We start from the raw sequence: 21,169 nt of genomic DNA, 5'->3' as shown, positions 1-21,169 counted from the left end.
TATAACTTTAGATAAACCAAAAAGATTTTCCTGTTTATTTTGACTTGTACATCTGTGTAACTGGGCTCCTACTGGATTGCATCAAAGTACATGTTCTTATGAGTTGGTGAAAAATTGTGACCTCCACAGAAATTCTAATGGAACAAATGTCATGTTCTGCAGTGGAGATAAAATCAGGGCAGAGAGGACCTTCAAAAAGCAGGGTGGAATGGAGTGGGGAAGAGGAAAAGCTATAGATTTACACTTTGTTTCAGAGTTGAAATATTTTTGAAAGGTCAAACTGAGAGAAAGGACAAGGTCACTAAAGTGAATTGTGAAATGATCTTCATGAACTGTGCTTTTCATTGCATCCATGGATGCTCCTTCAGTTTATATCTGAAATCTTCACCCACTCTGAATTAGTGGTAAAACAAAATTAATTGCCCAAGTCTCCTTGTGGAACAGTAAAAAGGGTGAGAGTGATTCTGTCCTCAGAAGTATAAATGAAGAGTAGAAATGTCTTAAAGTAAGAATTGCTTTCAGTATAGCTTGATATTGAGCTGCAATAATTGCAAAAGCTTTCTCAGAAAGAGCTGGTATTGTCTGTGCTGCCTTCACAGGCTCTTTTGACCATTTTTTTTGGAGCTAAATGCCTACATATTGGGTTCAAGTGCTTTGGTAGCCATACGGGACTCGATCCAGCCACTGTACTTCAGGCTCATCTTTTAGACAGACATCTATTACAGTGATTTTCAACATTTTCCTTGAGAAAACTACTTCCTTGTCCATAATTTCGCTTAGAAAAGCTGGAATCACTATGAGATTGCTGCTGCTGGTTCTGGCTACTGTTAATGAACCAAAGATCTAGCAAACTTCATCTTCCTTAAAGTTACTTTTATTGTCTCCATTTTCAGATAAATAGTAGTGATGGAAGGGTCTGTGGTGGCAAGAGAAGGACTGTTTCGAGAAGCAGTTGGCTAAGGGTTTAAATATTTGTCTGTTCCATGTCCCAGGATATGATCTGTGTACTTTCTCCCTGTTCAAGAACATTTGCAATGTTCTTGAAGTGCTGCTTTGTGGGCTGCCAGTCCCTGAAATGGCTAAATCAAAATGCTCTGGTGCATTGAATTTTGGCATTATTATTCAGTAAATTGTGTCTCTTCCTCTCACTTGCTTCCTCTTGATACTTATTATTTAACAGCTGTTGCCTCTGACACCAGATGAAGGCAGCCCAGGTCTCCAGGCAGGGCAAAGCACACCCAGGGACAGAGGTGGCTCCTGAGGCATCCGTCACCAAGCACAAATCTCCAGACACAGTAGCAACACTGCATTCAGAGTTGTTTATCAAGTGCCAGAAGCAACTCCTGAAGTGCTGTTGGATGTGCTTCTGTCTCTGTTAGATTGTAAAGCAGAGAAGGAGCTGAATCCCAGCAGCTGCAGGAGATGGGCTGGGGCAGCAAAGGCAGCACAGGCTAGAGACTAAATCCAGTAGCAATATACCAATGCAAAATCCCCTTAGCTTTCCAGTGAATAATCTTAGGTCTGCAATATTAATTCACCAGTTTGGAGATATTTCTTCAACCAACAAGGTTCATTCAATCTACCTATGTGTTTCTCCAAGGCTTGGATCTGATTTTGGGTTGAGGCTTTGCTAGCTTCCTATAACAAACTCATGGCATTTATAGAATTATTTTATTTCAGTTGGGTCATCCTGTGCTATACTCTGAGATGTTCCTTCACCTGGGAAGAAAAAGATACTTCATTCTTTAATATTTTTCAGAATGGAGGGGCCTACTCTGAACCTGAAGGCTGATCAGTCAATTTGGGCTCTTTTACTCGATTTCTTTTGGTGGTTAACTAAGCTCTGTGATGTCCTTTCACTCTGCAACCCAGAGGATGTTTAGCTTGAAAGCTGTAGCTGTATTACTCTTTCAGAACAAGCTACGATGCTTATAAAAGCTTTTCAATCATACTTCAGAGTCCTCTGGGACAGGCAATGTTTGTTTACTAAACATTTTACTGACATTACTTCATTTTTACATATTTGTGACTAAGAAAACACTTTGATTGGCTTGATATTGGAATTAGTGGGGAAAGGCCTATACTCAGTGACTACATTCGGTGATTATATAACAACACAGCTCCTTGATATCTATTAATCCTCTGCCCATTTCTTTGACATTGCAATCTCCTGAATGCCTTCCCTTTTTGCATGGTCAGTCATCACCCATCTAGCTGAGGTGGGCTCACAGCTGGAAAACCCTTCCCTTGGACAGAAAAAAAACTGAAAAGGGAGGAAGGGAGAAAGATACAGACAAAAATATTACCTGAATTCAGGATTTCAAAATCATCTCTTTATTTTCCATCTTCGAATGCTGTGCATTAGAGTGGACACCTATTGGCACAGCCCTGTGAAGGAATAAAGGTCTATATGGCCTGTTCCAGAGCTCAGAGAAAAGCCTGTGCAGAAACTCTCAGTGAGTTTACTAAGTGAAGAATTATTTCTCTGCTAGGATAGCTGTATTACAGCAACTTGCCTGTTGACACCTGGGGAAGGTGGGGCTGGTACAATTTGGATTATTTTGAAAATAAAAAGCCTGTTTCTTGTTTTGCTATGGCTTCTGGCAAGCACTGACAAGTTGGTGGGATTAGTGGGATGGTTTTAGCAAGGTAGCTTCCTTCTTCAGGTTCTCCCACCCCTCATCTGTCTATTTCAGCAAGTTTAGCTAAATTGGTAGCATTTAAAATCTATTAAAAAATGGAGGCAAATCAAGTATTCAGAGGCAGTGATATGGAAAGCTGAAATGCAATGACTTTTACTTTTTTGTAGAATTTAATATCTACTATCAAGGTTAAGAACCACAAACTATGACTGCCCAAAAAAAGGGAAGAAAAATAAATAGAAAAAGCTTTCTTCATCTTAACTGTACCTATGTCAGTCTTCCAACATACAGAACTAAAAGTTAAACCATGACTTGGGAATAGAAAAACAGGCCATTGAAAGAGAAATTCTGTGGAAGAACTTTGCTAAGGTCTAGATGGCACTGATCTGGAAAGATACAGGGATATAGGAGATGCTGCTCTAAGGCATGTGGGCAATTTCCTGGATCTCCAGGTGCTGTAAGGCTGAGTGGTCTATTACCTCTCTTTGTCTCTCCATTGCCTCCTGGAATAAATGCAGGTAGGTTTTGCACAAAAGTTTCATGCTGTTTAACTGGTGTACAACCCTAGAAAAGATAGCCACGCCAGAATCCTTGAGTTTTGTCAGATCCACAGTCCACCCTCAGCTCCTGCAGCTGCAGCAGGCTGTGTTTGACACAGGTGCTGCTCTGGAGGGGTGAGATCTGATGGAATGAGTGTTGAAACAAGTGATGGATCCCAAATCAAGTCCTGTATTCAAAGACTCTAATGCATAGAGTGAGTATGACCCTAATCCAAACATGGCTTTGGGTTCATAATCAGAAGAACCAACTTGCTGGTAAATGGGTGAGGGAGACCATTCAGCCTGGTGGTGCAGGTTTCACAGTGGGTACCTGGGTGCCACCAGCTTGGACATCAGTGTAAAGCTCCAGCCTGATTTCACTGCCTTGTTTCTCCTTCCATCCTAATACTTGGCATACATTCAGTTTCTTTACAATAAGAGACAGTTTCTTCGTCTGCTGCCCTTTCGGTGTGTGACGGCTATAAACCACTGGTTACAAAGCTTGAGCATTTCAGAATCTACTGACATTTAAGGAAAAAGATTACCAAGCCCTTGAAAGAAACACACCACTGAAATACACAAAGAAGTGAGTGCAACTTCCATGCTGTTAAAGCGATAAAGAAATTAATGGCATACCAGGTACCAAAATCCCACTGCTGCTTGGAGATATCGTCTTTTTCCTCTCTTTTTTTTTTTTTTTAAATTTTCTCTCCCTCCACAATGTATAAAGGTAGCCGCAGTTAAAGGGATGGCAAGGCGCAGAAAAGATATTGCTTCCCCTGAGTTTTATGAAGCTGATATCAATCTTTTTTTTCATAAACTTCAGGCCTGTTATTACCCTAAAAGCGTGTTCTGCGGCATTTAATGTGACACTGATGAGAATACAAATAAGGGGAAGTGAGGGAGATGGAGGACAGGGAGAGAAGAATCAAATGATGTTAAATGCAAGGACCTGAACAGCACTTCCATATCAGTTGCCATTGAGGAGAGTTTAAAGAGGCCAGGAAACCGTAGAGCATTTGAATTGTGTTTGGGGGCAGTAAATCAATTTGAGCTTCAACAATGAGGTAAGAAATATCATCTGAGGAAGGTGAGAAAATAAATTTGTGCTATGGAGGCATGAAGGCTTGCATGTGAGCTAATGGGGCATGTTTTCGCTAAGTATAGTGTAAAAAGTCAGGTTATAAATGCCCTTGAAATTGGGATGATTTGGAGTAGAAAACAAATGCTTTGCATTATCTAAACTTTCACCTGGAAGTGCATGAAATGCTGATTAGTTTTATGTCATGTTTATCCAGTGCTTGGCTAGATTCTAGTAGGTGTGGATAACTTTTAGTAGAGAAATGTTCTGGCTCCTGAGTAGTGAGACGAGGTTGGACCACTTGTTTTGTTCCTTCTCTGATACATGAGTAGCCAGCAACTGGCATGTTCAAAAGAAAGCAAGAGGTAATTCATCATACAGGGTGTGACTATGAAATTCCTTGCTTCAGGGTATGGGGATATGTAGAGTTTGCACAGATTCAAGCACAGACTGGACAAACTCATGAAGGGAAATCCACTCAGAATTACTGCACATACATGAATCATGTTTGGTTTGGGCAGTCCTTGAGCTGCAAACTGCTAGAGATTGGAGAATGTTCTGAAGTATTACTTCATGACTGCCTGAGACTTATATTCTTTTCTTGGCATCTTCTTTTTGTTGCTCTCAGGCATGTGATCCCAGGTGACCTTGACTCACTATGTTGATTGTGAAGACTACCACCGCAGAACAGAAGCCACCATGGTTTTACACATGATTAGGGATTATTCTTCAGAGCATGAGAAACTCCATAAATTTACCCGAATACATGCACACCCCAAGGTAATTTTTCCATGCTGCTTGGAAGAAGTCCACCTTCTGTCTTAGCCCACAGGAAGAATCTAGGCTGGGAGAGCAGGACTTGCAAACATCATAGTCTTTCTTGAGACCATCTTTTCTTTGCAGTAGATATTTACAGTAGAGCACTGTTCAGCGCTAGGCTGAGCCACGGCTGAGTTTTTTGCAGTTAGAGATAGACTCTTGAGTGACATTCATGAGACCATGTCCTGAGGAAAAACAGGGTGGCCCCACTGGAGCCAACTTGACCTATCTCAGCTGAAGATCAGACCTCTGGAGCTGTTGACACAGATGGGCTCCCCAGACTGTTACAGTGATTATGCAGGATACATAATGCAGCTGCAGAGCCACAGGGTAACAAGCTGAGCAGTCAGTTAACTGACGAAGTCACTCCTTTCCTCAGGCTACCTCCTCAAACTTTATTGCTGTGAGGAAGTTTACAGGACAGTAGGGAACAAAATGAAGTAACAAATACTATCTCTGAAATTAACCTGGAGGAGGAGTGGTGGAATGTGAGCTGGACACAGAGTTGAACGCGGTCAGAGCAATGACGTCTTTCCGTTCATCCCTTTTTTCCAGTGTAATGCACTATCAGCTCTTCAGACAGTTCTTGAGGAATGCAAGAAGTCAGCTAACAGCCTTTTTGAGAAATCTGTGTTAGCACTTTCAAGACATGTTGCTGTGAACAGGGTGTAGCTGAAATGGTGATAAATTACCTGATACTGTCAGAAAGCAATGCTGCAGGCATCCTCTTGACAGCCTTTTCAGACTCCCTAAATGCTCCATAAATATATTAATATTTTGACCAAATTGTACCATATGTGATGTATATTATCAGTTCTCAGTTCATAATTTCAGTTCAAGTACCCTGTGCCATATTTGCATACATGAGCAAATGAGAGAAATTTATCTCATTTTCAGATTATTATTCCAAATGAGGACTCAGAGTGTGCTCATGAAGATCATACGTAATTTTCCATAGGCATGAAACTTTTCATGTAACTCAATACATATTTTGATAAGAAAATAACTATTATAACATCTCAATGTTTGTCAAATACTGTTTAGAAATAAGAAAATAGTGAGAAAATTGCAGCAGTCAGAGTATCTGTGTTTTGAGTTTTGATGACATGTAAAATTGGTTGAAGTTTTTTCAGATTTCTGCAAAGAAGTCTGCCTTGAAATGTCAGTATTTCATAAGAGTTTTCAATAGCTCTTCAAGTGACACAAAGTACTCTCATGTCAATGCTGGAAAACCCCAACCTACAGCTGCAGCTGTTCCTACATATGGAATTTACTTTGTAAAGAGAATTCATAGCTGAGGACCAGAACAGTTCATCAGGACTGTTAGAAAGAGAAAAAAAGTTTCAGAAGAGACTGCAAATCTGCAAAGCAACCCCTTTCTCTGTTTTTTTACTGTCTTAATACTCAGTGGAGGAAGAGGGGATATCTGTTGCCATGCTTTCAGAACAACTTACATTACAATGTATTCTGAAGGCTTAATCTTGCAATATTTTGGTGTGAAGTTTTGTCTCAGCCATGTAATTTACTCTGTTTTAATGTTGGATGGCTTTCAACTTCTCTGTGTATAGGCTAACTGCTCCCAGCACTTGGATAACTTGGACTGTAACTTTTTATAGGAAGGGACTGTCGTGTTTGTTCAGTGTTCTGTTTGAGGCTCCTTAAGGATTCCAAGAAGTACAATAATAAATTGGAAAAAATGGTACTTCATGATGTTCAGGCACGCTGTTTGTTTTATGGGGACCTATTCTTGAGAAGTGAAATAGTTGATGTACCCAATGCCAAAGTTCTATGTGGGCAGCAAATTGTGTGATCATTTGTGGCTTCGGTATGTCACATGCAGAACAAAAATCTTCCCAGGTATCTATGCACTCACATTTAATCCTGTGCTTACAGTGTCAGGTTTTTGACAGCAAAACCCATAATGTCCTGAATCAAAAGAGGCACCCAACATTATCAAATTGTTCCACAAAAGCCTCAGATGTTTGGTTTTCGTTGTTTGTGGGTTTTTTTTTTCAGGAAAAGAATTCTGACAGTGGAAAAACACCAAAGAATTCCATACTTTTTTTTTTCCTCTCCTTCAAATTCAGGAAGAAACTATCCTGAAATACTCTACAAAAGCATGGGGTTTATCCATTCCAAGTAAAGCAGGGTGATCACCAGAAGTGTCCTGGTCATACAAAGAAAAGCTATAACGATCGTGTCACTAGGTCACTGCCTGTCTTTCTAGAAGGGTCCCATGGGACCTTTTTGCCATGAAACTCCCCAACCTTAGTCACAAGTCTTTTTTCCAAGGCTACTTGTGTGTATTTTTAGTATTTTCATGCTAAGAGGGAGTTTGTGCTCTGCTTCTCTCTCCTTTAGTGGATGATGTTTCTGTTTGTCTGATGAATTTCCTCCTTTCCTCATCTAGACTTTGTTCCCTTGCATAATACAAGAAGCAGATCTGTTTTCCTTAGAGGTGATGACCTGTAATGTAGTAGCAGGACAGGGAGAGATAGACCAGGTCATGATGTAATTACCACCACACTTGTAAGTGCAGGAATTTATGTCTTCAAAGCTAATAAAACCCCCACTTGTGGGACGATTCCGCCAGCACCCAACAGGTGGCAGAGCAATTTTCACCCAACTGAAATGGTATGTTTATAAAAGGAAATAGAAATTCTTTTATTTATTTCTTAAAACTTGTTTCTGCTGAATGCTAAAAGACCTATCTAATAGCAATACATTTTTTAAGTAATGAAATATTTACAGCTGGAGCCTTCAACAGAGGAACAGTAGAGTATGTTTATTTTGCAGCTTAGTAAATTATATATATATATATATATACCAAGAATCAAATGGATGCTTTCAGTTGATCATGCTAATCCAAACAGGCTTTCTTTATGCTTTTTAATCTGGAGAATTTGTTTTCCATTCCCATGCACATAATTATCAAAGCATCTATTAGACACTATAAATAAATCCAGGCCCTAAAATTTGTCTCCAGACTCAAAACACACATATAACTGCAGGGCATATCATTCCTCAGCAAAAGCTGGTGGTTTTGTCACTCTCCCTGGGCCCTTGGTAGACCCTTAAAGGAAAACTACAGTGATAGCTAAATAAACATTTGCTAAATAAGAACATATATATTGAAATTTATGCAAAACTGTTCAGAAATATCTGGCAAAAATTCCATCTCACTATAATAGTAGTGGGTGCTTGTAGTTTTAACAAACGCTTTGCCAAGTCCAAGATGGAGAAAAGCTGAATTCTGCTTCAGCACTTGTTTCCATAACCTGTATACCAGGGAAAGTCCCAGGGTGGACTTTCTACAGCCATATTCCCTTGAGCATTTGGGATGAGAGAGACAAATTGCATGGAAATACAGTGCATACTGTTAGCCAGACAAGTTCTGCTGTTGCTTGAACTCAGTAAAGTTCACCCCTGCACAAGTTAATAATTTGAAAAGGGCAACTTGCAAGAGAGAAAAATAAAAATTCAGAAAGCAGAGAAGACTTGAAAACTCTGATAAAACCTCAAGGAATCTGTTAAAAAATAAGGATCTCAATTTATGTGAATGTATGTTGACCTGTGTGTGCACATGTTTACTCAGAAAGGTGGTAATTTCACTGCTTCCAATCTGCTTTCCTGTTATCAGTGCTCAGTGCTTTGGGTACATAAGATGAGCTGCAGGATCTAATGCTTGGTCTCACTGGAGAGCCAGTGGTGTGACCCTGAGCTGCCTGTTGGATTTGTGGTGAAGGCTGCTCATGGCCACATGATTCAGCTCTAGTCATTCAGTCGGTGGTCACTAAGGGGGACTTGAAGGGTGTAATTTTCACTCATTGTTTGCTATTGAATCTGGTGAGCCTCAAGTATACTAAACCATAAGAAGCCGCAAGACATAAGCAGGAAGAGGCATGGATGTTATGACAGATATAATAAAAAAGAAAAGCGGAAAGAAAAGTATTCTGATTCTCAGCCAGAATCAGACTATAGGATATCAGCAGTCCCACCAGAAACCCAGATCTGCTCTGAGTTTTATAGAGAAGCATCCTTATCATGAATGCTGCATTCAGATAGTTTGCCTCACAGTACTGGAGCAGGGGCAGGCTTTAGATGACCATGTCTTCTGCTTCAGCATGAACAGTTGGATACCCACCAGTTACTCCATAGACACCCCAGTGGAGTCCACGACAAGTTAATCCCCATTAGCCAAAGAAATGGTGAAGTTGCTATTAGGGCCCTTTTTAAAGAAGTTTAATGAGAAAAATATCACTAGAAAAAGTGCAGAAAGCAAAAAGCTTGCTGTTGCTTAGCTGGTTCTTTCCAGCTGGATAGTTCTCGAATACTGAACGTTAATTGGAAAATAACAGCATTCCTGCCTGCTTTTAGAAAATCAATATGCGTTCTGCTGTCCTCCTCCCCCTATTCAGGTTAATTCATTACCAGGATATTTTTAGACATCTGAATAAATAAAACCAACCCTTTTACAGTCAAAAACTAATAACCATAACCAGCCAAAAAGATCTCCCCAGTGCAGTCCTTACCCTGCCTTCAGTGTTGCTCACTGATGTCCATGCCAATTGTCTGCCCCAAATCACTTGTCAGCCCTTCTACAAAGCTGGATATGCATCCTATGTTCCTTTGAACTGGCACAAGCTGAAGGATCAATGGCTCTGTTTGGCAGGAGCTGAGCTCCTGGACATTATGCAGCGGCAAGAGCTTGGCAGTGTTGCCTCAGTGCAAGGATGTTAATGCCAGTTCACCATTCCCTGTGAACCAAGTGAGAGAGCAGGGCAGGAGAAGAGAGGGCAGAACTGGAAATGCAAAAAGGCAGCGTCGTATTTCACAGAAGATGTCTCACAACATAAATAAACAATAATTCTAGAAACGTTGTTTTGCCTTTTTTTTTTAAATACATAGTCCTGCTAAATCCCCCTGGATCTAATTAAAACTTTGTTGGCCACCCACCAATCAAGATAATTACGTTGTCTGGCAAAACAACAACAACAAAGACAAAATAAGATAGTGCAGAGAGATGCACCTACATGACAAAACAAAAGAAAACAAACAGGAAAAACAATCCAGGCTCCATTCCTTGTTTATCAATTTTTGCCTCATTTGGAAAGTGCAAAAAGAACTAAACTATAAAAGATGTTGAGTCTGCATCTCAAAGAGTCCTTCAGCAGATGTTTAAGACAGCAAAATACCCAGAGTGTGTCAATGAGGATTTGAAATCATGATAAGGGAAACTTGCAGGAGAGAGAGGCACCATATTAAAGATTAAAATGATCTGACTACTGGGAGATACTAAGTTGAAAAAGAAGCTCTTACTGCACTGAAAGGGCAGACGTTCAAGATGTTTTATTTAGGGCAGTCACCACTAATAAACCAGGACTTGCTTAAGTTCCTCCCAAGCAAGATCCAAGATCCTGAATTTAATCCTTGTTCTCTAAAGTTCCCTGGATGCTGCTGCTCTGACAGCTGGCTTATTCCATGACAGCAAACATATGTAAGTTATGCTCCAAATGAACTTGATCCAAATTCCATTGAAATCAATGAAAAGACTCCCACTGATTGCAATCAGACCTAAATAAACCAAAATGTACGTGGAGACTTGGTCAGAATGAAAACTGAAGCCATTTTAAAACAGAATATCAAGGAGTCTTTATAAAAATGTTAAAAACTACTCTAGGTTGAATGAAGACAAAAGAGAAGCACACTTAATATCTTTTGAACAAACAGTGTTTCAAAGAGAGGAGAAAATCAAAGCGATTCAGATTTGGACTAACATATGCATTTGGAGGGCTGCAAACACTGGCAAGCACGGTTTTGGCATAAGAAAAGCACAAACCCTGAATTATTATTAATTGCATGAAAATATATGCAAATGGGGTTTTTCCCCTACACTTTCTTTCTATGAGAATAGATATTAAACACACAGAGCCATCCAAGGCAACAATACTCACAAAAATAAATGTAATCTCAGGGAATGTTTGCAATGAAATCAGCAGAAGCATGGCTTACGAATTGCTTCCATTGCTTGGGCTATTTATTGACCTTTGTGTGTGTATACATATATTAAACAGACAGAATTATTGTTTTTTCATCACCCTTATTTCATAAACCTCATTCTTCTAGAAGAAAGTCTTTTGACTGATGATGAGGGGATTTCTTTCTTTTTTATTCTTTCTACGGCATTGATAAAACCTGACAAAATTTTAACTAATTCTGAAATTATTTTAAAGAGTCCTTTTATACATAATATCAAGTTTAACCCTAAAATAAATTAACATTATCAGGGTCCTGTTTACCAGAAGCAAGTATCTGTATATGAACTTTATATAGGTTAATCTTTCAGGTGCTACATCCACAAACATCCTGGGTAAATTGCTAAGAGCTCTGGGCAAGATATAAACCCAGGACCAAACTTATGGAAAGAAATTATTTTATGTTGGAAATTGTTCTGGGAAACGTCTCAATTAATTTAAATCATATGAATAACCAGTTTGTTTTTTTTAATTCCATGGCCAATTGGAGTTAAATAAAGGGATAAAAGAGACTCAGAAATCTAAGATTAATTTCAAGATGAATGTAACAGATTGCTCAGCTTGAAAAACATTATTTTTTTTCCTTTTATGTACCACATATATTTTAAATATACATAGTCTAAAAAATCTTTGTGGCTGTGTAAAATAGTTCTGGAAACCCATTTTTAAGGAAAAAAAGAGAAAAAAGGAAAGAGGAAATCCTTCCTTTCCAAAGTGCTCAAATGGAGTGTTTTAATTTGATTGCTTTGTCTTTGTATTTTATGTTAAAACACTTCAGATTAGGTTTAGAGCCAACAGGAGCTTTGTCTTCACACCATTCTCCATAGTTAGGAGGACTAGTGTTTTTTCCTTATTTTTTTAAAGAAAGAAAATAAAACAAAGAAAATTTATAATCTTGTATAAATCCATGACATCAGGAGCCTGAAATTCACTACATGATTCATGATGAAAAGATTGACAACACAGAAATACGGATTTCCTTTGCATTTTCTCCTGATTTTCTACTACCCACTCCAAATCCTTCATTATGACACTTTGGTCAGAAGATTGGAGTTTCTCACCAGATGTGGGGCTGACATGATGTCTCTCATGCCTGTTTCTTCTGCTCTTATTAGAGGATGTACCTCTCCCTGTCCCATCCAGCTAGAGAAGATGGATACCACAGATATGAGAAAGTGCTGAAGAAGCTACTGAAGAAGCTATAAGGCTGGAGAGAGAAAACATCGGAGGAAGTTTCCCTCTCTTCATCTGCCTTAGATTCTGGCCAGATAGATCCTACGAAAACACTAACTTTCCGAACAGCTGCCCCAATGGGAAAGGTGTCTCTGTCTATGCACTGTAATGTTCAGATGTGGATGTCTGTTGGGAAGTATTCCACTGCTTATCATCTAGCAGTAAAATTCATGTTAATATCCTCTACCTTGTTTTAGGCAGAAACGAGCTGGGTTAGTAAAAACAGTTTTAACTGATGACCAAATCTTTCTCTCCTGATTGTGTACCATGGGAGTGTGCATGTGAAAAGCTCTGTTGCTTGACCTGAGAGTGGTGCTAATGTCTCCAGAAAAGGGCTTCTGACCATGACTTAAGAAATAATGCATCACTGAGGCAGGACAAAGTTGCCTCACAGAAATTTTTGCCTGGTCATTTTTTCAGTTCTGAAATAAAATACTGCCAAAGAGCAAGCTCATGTCTTCCATCAGCCTCAAGGATTCTCATTTTTTTAATATTTTTTACTTTTCTTGTAGTAAGAAGGTAGGATAGAAGAATAATATTATTTCTGCCTTTTCTTTCTGGTGCTAGATATTTTATCTTTAGTTGTACCTGGAACTCCTACTTTGTCAACATTTCAGGTAAGAGAAATCAAGCAAGGTGCACAAGCAAGAAAACACAATCTGTATCGATGACAAACTATAAACACCATTCACAGGCCATTAAGTTTGTAATCTTCTCTTCATCATTATTCTCTTACCTCCATTAAATTCTTCCACTACGAAGTGCAGAAGCCAAAGGTGACAGCAGTAGAGTGATAGACAAGAATTTTTATTGTCCTGTCAATGCAGATAAACCCAGAGCTGAGAGAGTGTCAGGCAAACTTCCCCAGTGATAAGTAAAGTTCAGTAATCTCTAGAAAAGGGAGAAAATACAAATGATTTTTATGCCTTTTAGGCTTTTAAGAAGATTTATGTTACTGAAGTATCCTGACTCTCTGGAAGGTGCTTTGACTCATATTTATTGTTCACAGGAAACTATTATCTGCACATGATCAGTCTGCTTCAAATTGCAGATTTGCAAGGTTGTAAGACAATCAGAGGCATCCCACAGCCACAATTCTCTCAAGGAACTGGAAAGGGCTAGAAGACGATGGGATGAGAATGACAGATAGTTGCCCAGGGGAACAACAGAGAGAGTAAAGTAAAGCCCAGTTTTTCTAGTATGGCCAAATCTAGGATGTTATAGCACAACTGTCCCCAGCTGTTGTTTGCCAATGGATGTACCACTGGTAGTAGCACTACATTAGACCTAGAACTCCATTATCCCACTCTCAAATAAATGTTAGGAGTGCTGTAGGACTCTGCAAAGGTTTGACAACAATATTTAGTAACAATACCGTGGGTAGGTGGGATGGGACCCAAGAGGACAAAATTGTCTAAGAGTCCCCATTGGTTTGTTAAACCAGTGCTGGAGATACAAGAATCTAATCAAAGGAGAACTAGACAGGTCTCTGGAAGAACCCAAATTTCACTGCAGGATGGTATCTAAGCTCATGTGGAACCTATGAATCATTTGTCATTGGAACAGGTTACTGGCTTTATCTTGAGGAGAGATGGGATTTACGCCTGCCTTTAGCTGTAGACATGCCTTCTTCTTGACCTATTTTTTAATATTCAAATATTCAAATGAATGTTTGTTTTGAGAGACCAGCCTCTCACTTGAAGCCAAGCCCCCATCATTACTAGATCAGATTGGCCACAGTTTTGTCTTCCTTAGGGTGATTTTACAATCCTGTCCTGGCTTAGCACTATCTTTCTGGGTGAGCTTTTTCTAATTTTCAATCTGAACATTACAAACACGAATTTTGTCTTCTCTTTGTTTTAATAGCTGCCTCAGCCAAGAAGTGTTTGGCTTCTTCATCTTCGTAACTCCCTCTCAAGTAATCATTGGCTGATAATTGGTAACCTCTTGGCCTCTTCTTCTCCAGGTTAAACAAGCTCAGCTCTCAGTCACCTCCTTGTAGGTTGTGTGCTCACCACCGTTGTAGCCCTCCACTTGTAACCTTCCTCAGTTTCTCCATGTTCCTCTCAAACTGGGAGCCCACAGCAGAAACAGTACTCCATGTTCAGCCTCTGCAGTGCTAAGGAGGAGATTATAGTTTCTTCTCATCTCCTGATGATGCTCTGCCAAAGGCAGATGAATATGCAGTTTGCCTTATTTGCAAAGGGAAACGCAGGGCAAACCCCAGACATTTTCCAGTCAGCTGATTCTCAACTGCTGGGACCAGCATTCCAGCCAGGTTCCAGACCTCTATCAATCACCCACGTCCTCAGTTTACCGTGAGACTGCTCTGGGAGCTGGTATTAGAATAGTCAGCTGTTTAGTGAGGACGAGGACGATCAGGTTGGTCAAGCATGATTTGCTAAAGCCATTCTCATTTTTCCTGGTTGCATTCTTGCCTTTCATGTGGTTGGAAATGTCCACCACATACATTTTAGTTATTGATGGCAAAAACCTTCTGGGTATTATGGGGTTGCTTTAAAACAGTCAGGATGAAATGTGACAACTGCTGGGTCATCCCTGTGGTTATCATTCATATTGGCGGTGGTGAATGAGTTGACTATGAGATACACCTCAGGCTTCCTCCTTTCACCAATGTTTACTAGTTTAAAAGTTGTTGTAATAAAGCTCATTCCAGCTGTGAGCTCCAGCTAAGTTTTCTCCTCAGCTGCAAGCTCAGAGCACTGGCTGAGTGTGTGCAGTCCCGATATAAGCACAGTCCTTGCAATTCTACTTCATACTCAACTAACTATGAAACCCTGCAGAATCTAAGACCAGCTTTTCAGGGCAGCTTTCCAGGTTTCTTAGGCTGCAAAAGCTGATCAAGAGAGAATGTCAGCTGGGAATTTCAAGTAGCAGATTTTCTCATCCACTGTCTTCTATGGTCTGTGTTTTTTCAGCTCCTAAATTCCATGGTAATCCTTGACAGGGGAGCAGCACTCAGGAGCACAGGGTGGCAGCTGGTTGATGTCTCCAGATCACAAGGGGAGAGGATCACTGGACAAGTGAATTCAAGGCCAGGACAGAGCAGCAGATGTCATCAGAGAAGTGGGATTCAATCCCAGGATTGTAGCAAAGAGTTCTGGATTCAACATCAGTGTGGATGTGGTAGTGGTGCTTCAGCACCTGACTGGGAGTTCAGGCTTATTTGGGGGGGGTAACATGCTCCCTTCCTCCCACGGCAAATCCACTCTTGGTTTATCACTGAAATCATTGTGCACAGCTGGCCCAGGGAGTATCTGCAGCTGTAAGAGCAGGAAGGAGGTCTGGACTCAAAGAATAAAATGCCATCCCATTGGAGGTTGTATGGTGTGAAAACTCTTTGGATCCAGAAGTGGAAGTGAAACAGAGGAGCCTACATGAGAGATTTTCCAGAGGAGAGATATCTAGACAACTCCTACTGAACCCAGAGAAAGCTGCTGGCTAATGAGCATCACTAGATATTTCAGTATAAACAGGCTTTGAGGAAAACTGCAACCAGGTATTGGAGCTGAGCACTTTCCTGTACTTGCAGGTGATCACATTGATCAAATCTGCTCACCTTGCTAGATAAATTGCTATGTGAACCCTTCATCAGAGGATTTAGCAAAGCAAAATGTCTCTTTAAATTGTAAAGTGGCAAAGTCTTGCCCTTTTTTTGAGATTACTTTAAACCTCAGTCTTTGCAATAGGCTGCAGCAAGAGGGAGTAAAAGAACAAAAAGACCTTGCTGTTAATATTTATGGCAACTAATGCAAAATTGCAACACATTTGCAGATGAATGAGAGCCCCTGTTAAAAGCTACAGCAGCCTAATTTTGGAATGGCACTGATTTGGGGCTTTATTGTGTGGAATAACAAAGGAGAGCTTTCATGTCAATTAATTTAGAGAAATTATTAGTGTTAAAAATAAATAGTTCAATCACCTTTCCAAAAATAATCGGGGGGGGGGGGGGGGGGAATGAAACTCAGTGAAAAGAAGATACAGATTTTATGTCAGTTCCAGATTTTTTTCAAATAATTTTTGTGTCAAATGCATTGTCGCTATGTAAGTTACAGGACTTATTTCTGATGACACCTATGTAACAATTATCAAAATATTGCTGCAAAATAAACCACACAGGTAAGTAATTTCCAGTTGTTCAATGAAATAAGAAGCACTTGGAAATAGTTGTTTTGATGTATGCAATTAGTGTCTATTTTATTCAAAGAATGAAGCATCCAGAACCTAGTCAGGAAAAAAAATATTTTTTTGTGACATTTAGAGTTGTAAGGCTTTTTTCTTTTCTCTAAGGGAAACAAGCCCTGTTGTATCCCATATTTTTTTTTTTAACAGAGATTCCGTTTGGAGGAATTATGTGTAACGTCAAACTACAGTATTCATCACTCACCGTGGCTTTATAGGAATCAATGGAGCAGTGTTCCTCTTGGTCTCCCTTCATTACACAGTCTTTACAGAGAAAACTGATGATTTGAAAAGAGTTTTGGTTCAAAAAACCCTGATTATACAAATATTTACTAGGAAAATATTATACTAGTTTGCCTTAAAGGCATTTGGATGCAGGATAGACGAGGCTATGTTATGCCCTTGTCCTACATTAAAAACTCTTCTTGTTAAGCCCACCCAATTCTGTTTCTCTCTCTGTATCCTCTTTCATTCCTCTTTCTCCCTTTCTACTCCATCACATTGCAGACAATGTTGGCATAGTCCCTGAGGTGCTTCCATCATGCAGGGTGGATCATCTAGCATGTTTCAGAAGACAGGAATACTGTGGAGCCAGGAAATCTCTCAGGATTGCATTTTCACAAGTAGTCTCTGATTGCAAGTGTGAAACACTCCAGAGGAAAAGATTCCTGCAGATGGTAGATTATTGCAATCATTGTCATAAGGATTTATATCCTTGACCAAGCCCATATTTCCACCTGTCTTGAAACTGCCCAGTCCCAAGTGAAGATTTCTGTTAATCATCCATGTTTCATTCTGTTCCTGCTTCTCAAGGTTGTATAAATCCTAAGGAAGATGCTTGCTCCACTGCAACTGCTACTCAGAATTGGTATCTACTCCTTTAACTAAATTCCTTCTTGTTCTTCCTGAACCCAACAGCAAGAACCTCCTCGAATGCTCTCCTGTGTGTGCAAATCTCTGCCTTTGAGGTAGTTCCTCCCTGGTGAAGAGCAGGATGAAGAGTAATGGGGGTGAAGAACACCCCCTGCCACTGCTTATTCTGGCAAAAGCAGAGGCTGAAGAGGCTAGCTAAAACCTGAATTTTTCATTTGCTGTCACAGCATTATGCTTGATATTGCCAATGATTGCCTCCTGTTCCATGGCTCCCAGGGCTCGTTCCCCTCCCCTCTCTATGGCAATATTGGCTCTGTGAAACAGAAGAGCAGTCTCCTGATTTGGTAGTGTAGGGGCTCTAATAGAAAACATTTCACCAGACGTTGGAGCTGGACATGTGGTATTGAAACATCAGAGCAGGTGTTGCCTCAGGTCAGGATACCCATGAGTGCAACCTTTCCTTTACCATGGACACAGCTATGGAGTTCAGTCATTACACACCCAATGCTTCTTTTTGGCTAGTATGTGAACTCAGCCCTTCTCCAATGACAGCATAGGGGCTTACTCTGGCTCCCAACTCAGAAAGCTATCCCTTACATCAAAAGATAGGGGATTATTCTTTTGTGCCAAAGACTCTGGTTTCTTATCTCTGACAACTCAATCATCACATCATCTGTGGCAGAAAGATGGCTGGCAGCAAGATTAGATTACAGTGATTTAATATGTCTCTTTCAGATAAGTGCAGACCATGAGTATTCAAAAGCACACGTAATCAGATTGTAAACTTGACTAACACAGCATCCCTCAGACACCAAGAGTATAAATACAGATTAGACAAATTTTGGGAAGGCAGGTCCATCTGTACATATTAAACGTAAGGGATCAGGTTTTGGAATCTCCTAAACTGGTGGTTCCTAAAATAGGGATCAGGGAAAGGCTCAAACTGTATGCCTCTGTCCTATATGCACCCACAACAAAGCTTATGCTGGAAAAAGAGGCTGTGGTCCTCAGGCTGGATGCAGTATTCTCTCTCCATGACTGACTCTTGTGTACATTTGCTGAAGAGTTCTGCAGGTGCAGTGTACTCCCAGTGTTCAAGGTGTGCTATATGAGGCATATCCATATCACTCACTGGCCATTCATCACAATCCAGAGATAATCATCTGCCTAAATGAGACAGTTAGATTGTTTCTCTCATTAGCCTTAACACTCATTGGCATGAAAATCTCTATTACAATCCCAGGAGAAATCTCCTCTGACCTCTTATTAATTTAATTCCTCGAAGTTTATTTTTTGTCTCACCTACCCATCTCCTTGAATTCTATCCCTTTAGATTAAGGCCTCTTTAAGAGACTTGTGGTAGGAAGGTGACACTCTTTAGTGCATCTTTTGGGATAGATCCATCTGGTCAATCTGTTGTACAGAAGACAAAGGACTGGGTTGATAATAAGGTAGCTCCACTGTGTTTGTACAACAGAAGTGGCCTTTGTGAGGAGCTTTGGGCTTAATAAGGGAAAGCATTTAAATGCAAAGTGTTAATTATTATTATTACCTGGCAGGCTGTAACTAATAGTAACCATTTAGTTGGGAGATGTGGAAACAGGTATACAGTTAATTGGTAGATTTAGCCGAGGTCTGGTGGTTACACTGCAGACAATCCATCACTGTTGTAAGCAGTGTGAAGTTATGCCCAGCCTGAATTACTGTGAGTTTCCCTTCACCCCTGGTCTTGTGCTAATATTCCAAAACGTGTCACCAGTGAGTGTTTGAGTGAAATCTCTAGAAGAATGTGGAACAAATCTGTAAATCTCTTTCTGAAATGCCCTGCCAAAAAAAATCAATAAGGTCTTCCATGTCAGGAAGGAAATGTTAAAAAAAAATTAATTAAAAAATAAACTCTCCTGTAAATCAAATGGGAATGAGTGAGAGCAGGCAGATGGGGATGGAATAAAATTGCGGTGGAAGAGCTTTCAATTCCCTTGAGTCTTAAAATGTGTGGGCATTTGCAAGTACCTGTCAAAGCTGTGTAGGCAGTCACCAATAGTGCTGCCTGCGGTCAGGGACCAGTGGCTCCCATGGCCAGCAGACACCAGCCTCTGCAAGCAGGGTTTGGTGATCTCCTCCGGCCACCATTAGGACGGCTCCCTGGGGAAGAACCTCAGTAAAAGAGGACCACGGCTCCTTGGGGGTGAAATTGCTAGTCCTGAAAGCGTGAGAGAGCTAGAGCAGAAAGGGCTTTTCTTCTGCAGATATATCACTAGAGGGGAATCTCCCTCTCCCTGTCTCCCAGCACTAACTGCTGTCATTTCATTTCCAGAACCTTGTCCCTGTCTCCATCAGCATTTATGTGGGTACATCTCTGCCATGCATGAGTGATTTATCTAAGCATCAGCAGCTACTGTAAATGACGGTACAGTGAAGCAAAAGCAGAGCAGGGAATGGAGGGGAAGAAATGCGACTTTCCCCTCTGTGAAATCAAGCACAGGTGTCTATTCCCAGCAACTCCAGTGCACTTACATCAATCACGGGGGGAGGGAGAAAGACATTTCAGAGCCTCCTCAGACATTTAAGGTCACTTAATTAATCAAATTTAAATATTTCCTCTAGAAAAACTATAGACACACGTCTGTACATATGCACGTATTGTTCCTTCACTTTACACTTCTGCTTCCAGTTCATGTGTAGTGATTTCAGTATGTTGGGGAGCAGGTTTCAGGGGCTTGAGCTGATGGGAAGCGCAGGGGAGGAAGGGATCGAACGATTTGGGTTTAAAAGTTGGGGTAAGTGCTTCTTGGAGTGTGTGTGAGTGAGAAAGGGGGAGTGACACAGGCGCGGGGCGTCCTGGCGGGGCGGCTACAGGCGGAGCGTGATGCAGAAGCGGCGAAGTGAGAGGGAGCAGAGAGAGAGCGAGCGGGAGAGGAGCGGGCTGTGACTTCCACTGAGGCAGCCGGGAGAAATCACCAGCCAGGATTTGCTCCTCTCTCTCTCCCTCTCTCTCTGACTTCAATTCAGCTCCTCCCCCGTGTGGTTGTGGCTTTGCCTTCCATCACAAGCCTGATCAGCAACGCCAGTCTTGGGGAAGAAAAAAAAAAAAAAAGGAAAAAGAGGGGGGAAAGAGAAAAACAGGAAAAAGTGCAAAAGAAGGAAAAGAAAACGAGAGGGAAAAAAGACAGGGGAAGAAAGTAATCTCCTCTATCCCTCGGCTGCATCTAGCACAGCAGAGTCTGAAACTTTACGGAGTTTTCGCCGTTTACCCCGCGGCGAGTGAATCGGCAGCACCCGGCTCCCTCGCTCCTGCTCCTTGCTCTTTCTCCCTCGCACTCATCAGCAGTCGGCAGCGATGGAAAAAGTTGCTGGTTGGTACCCAGCCTGGCACGTTGCTCTCCTGTACTGGACATGGGTTTTCCTCTTCACTTTTGGCTTTACCGGCGCAGAAATAACTTGCAGATCCTGCCGTTTCCAGGTGCATCCGCAGCAGCAGCCGCAGCAAGGATTACTGATGCACTTGAGGACCGACAAAGGAGAGAAGGAACAGAGGAGGTTCTTTGGGGAGAAGGGAGGTGAGAGAGGGCAAGAGGCCGGGACGGAGGATGCCGGGCTGCGAGCGACTCTCGCCGCTGCTCCCACGGGGACGAAATCCAGCGGCTGGGAGACCCGGCGAGTGATGAAGGAGGAGAAAGTCGCCGGGGAGCGCCGTCCCCGAGCGGCGCCGGCTCCGGCCGAGGACCGACCCCACCGTGGGCA

This window comes from Corapipo altera, unplaced genomic scaffold, assembly GCF_003945725.1.
Source record: "Corapipo altera isolate COAL_440 unplaced genomic scaffold, ASM394572v1 56, whole genome shotgun sequence".
Classification (NCBI taxonomy): Eukaryota; Metazoa; Chordata; class Aves; order Passeriformes; family Pipridae; genus Corapipo; species Corapipo altera.
The sequence above is the reverse complement of the archived record's forward strand: the minus strand, read 5'-3'. Positions refer to the sequence as shown.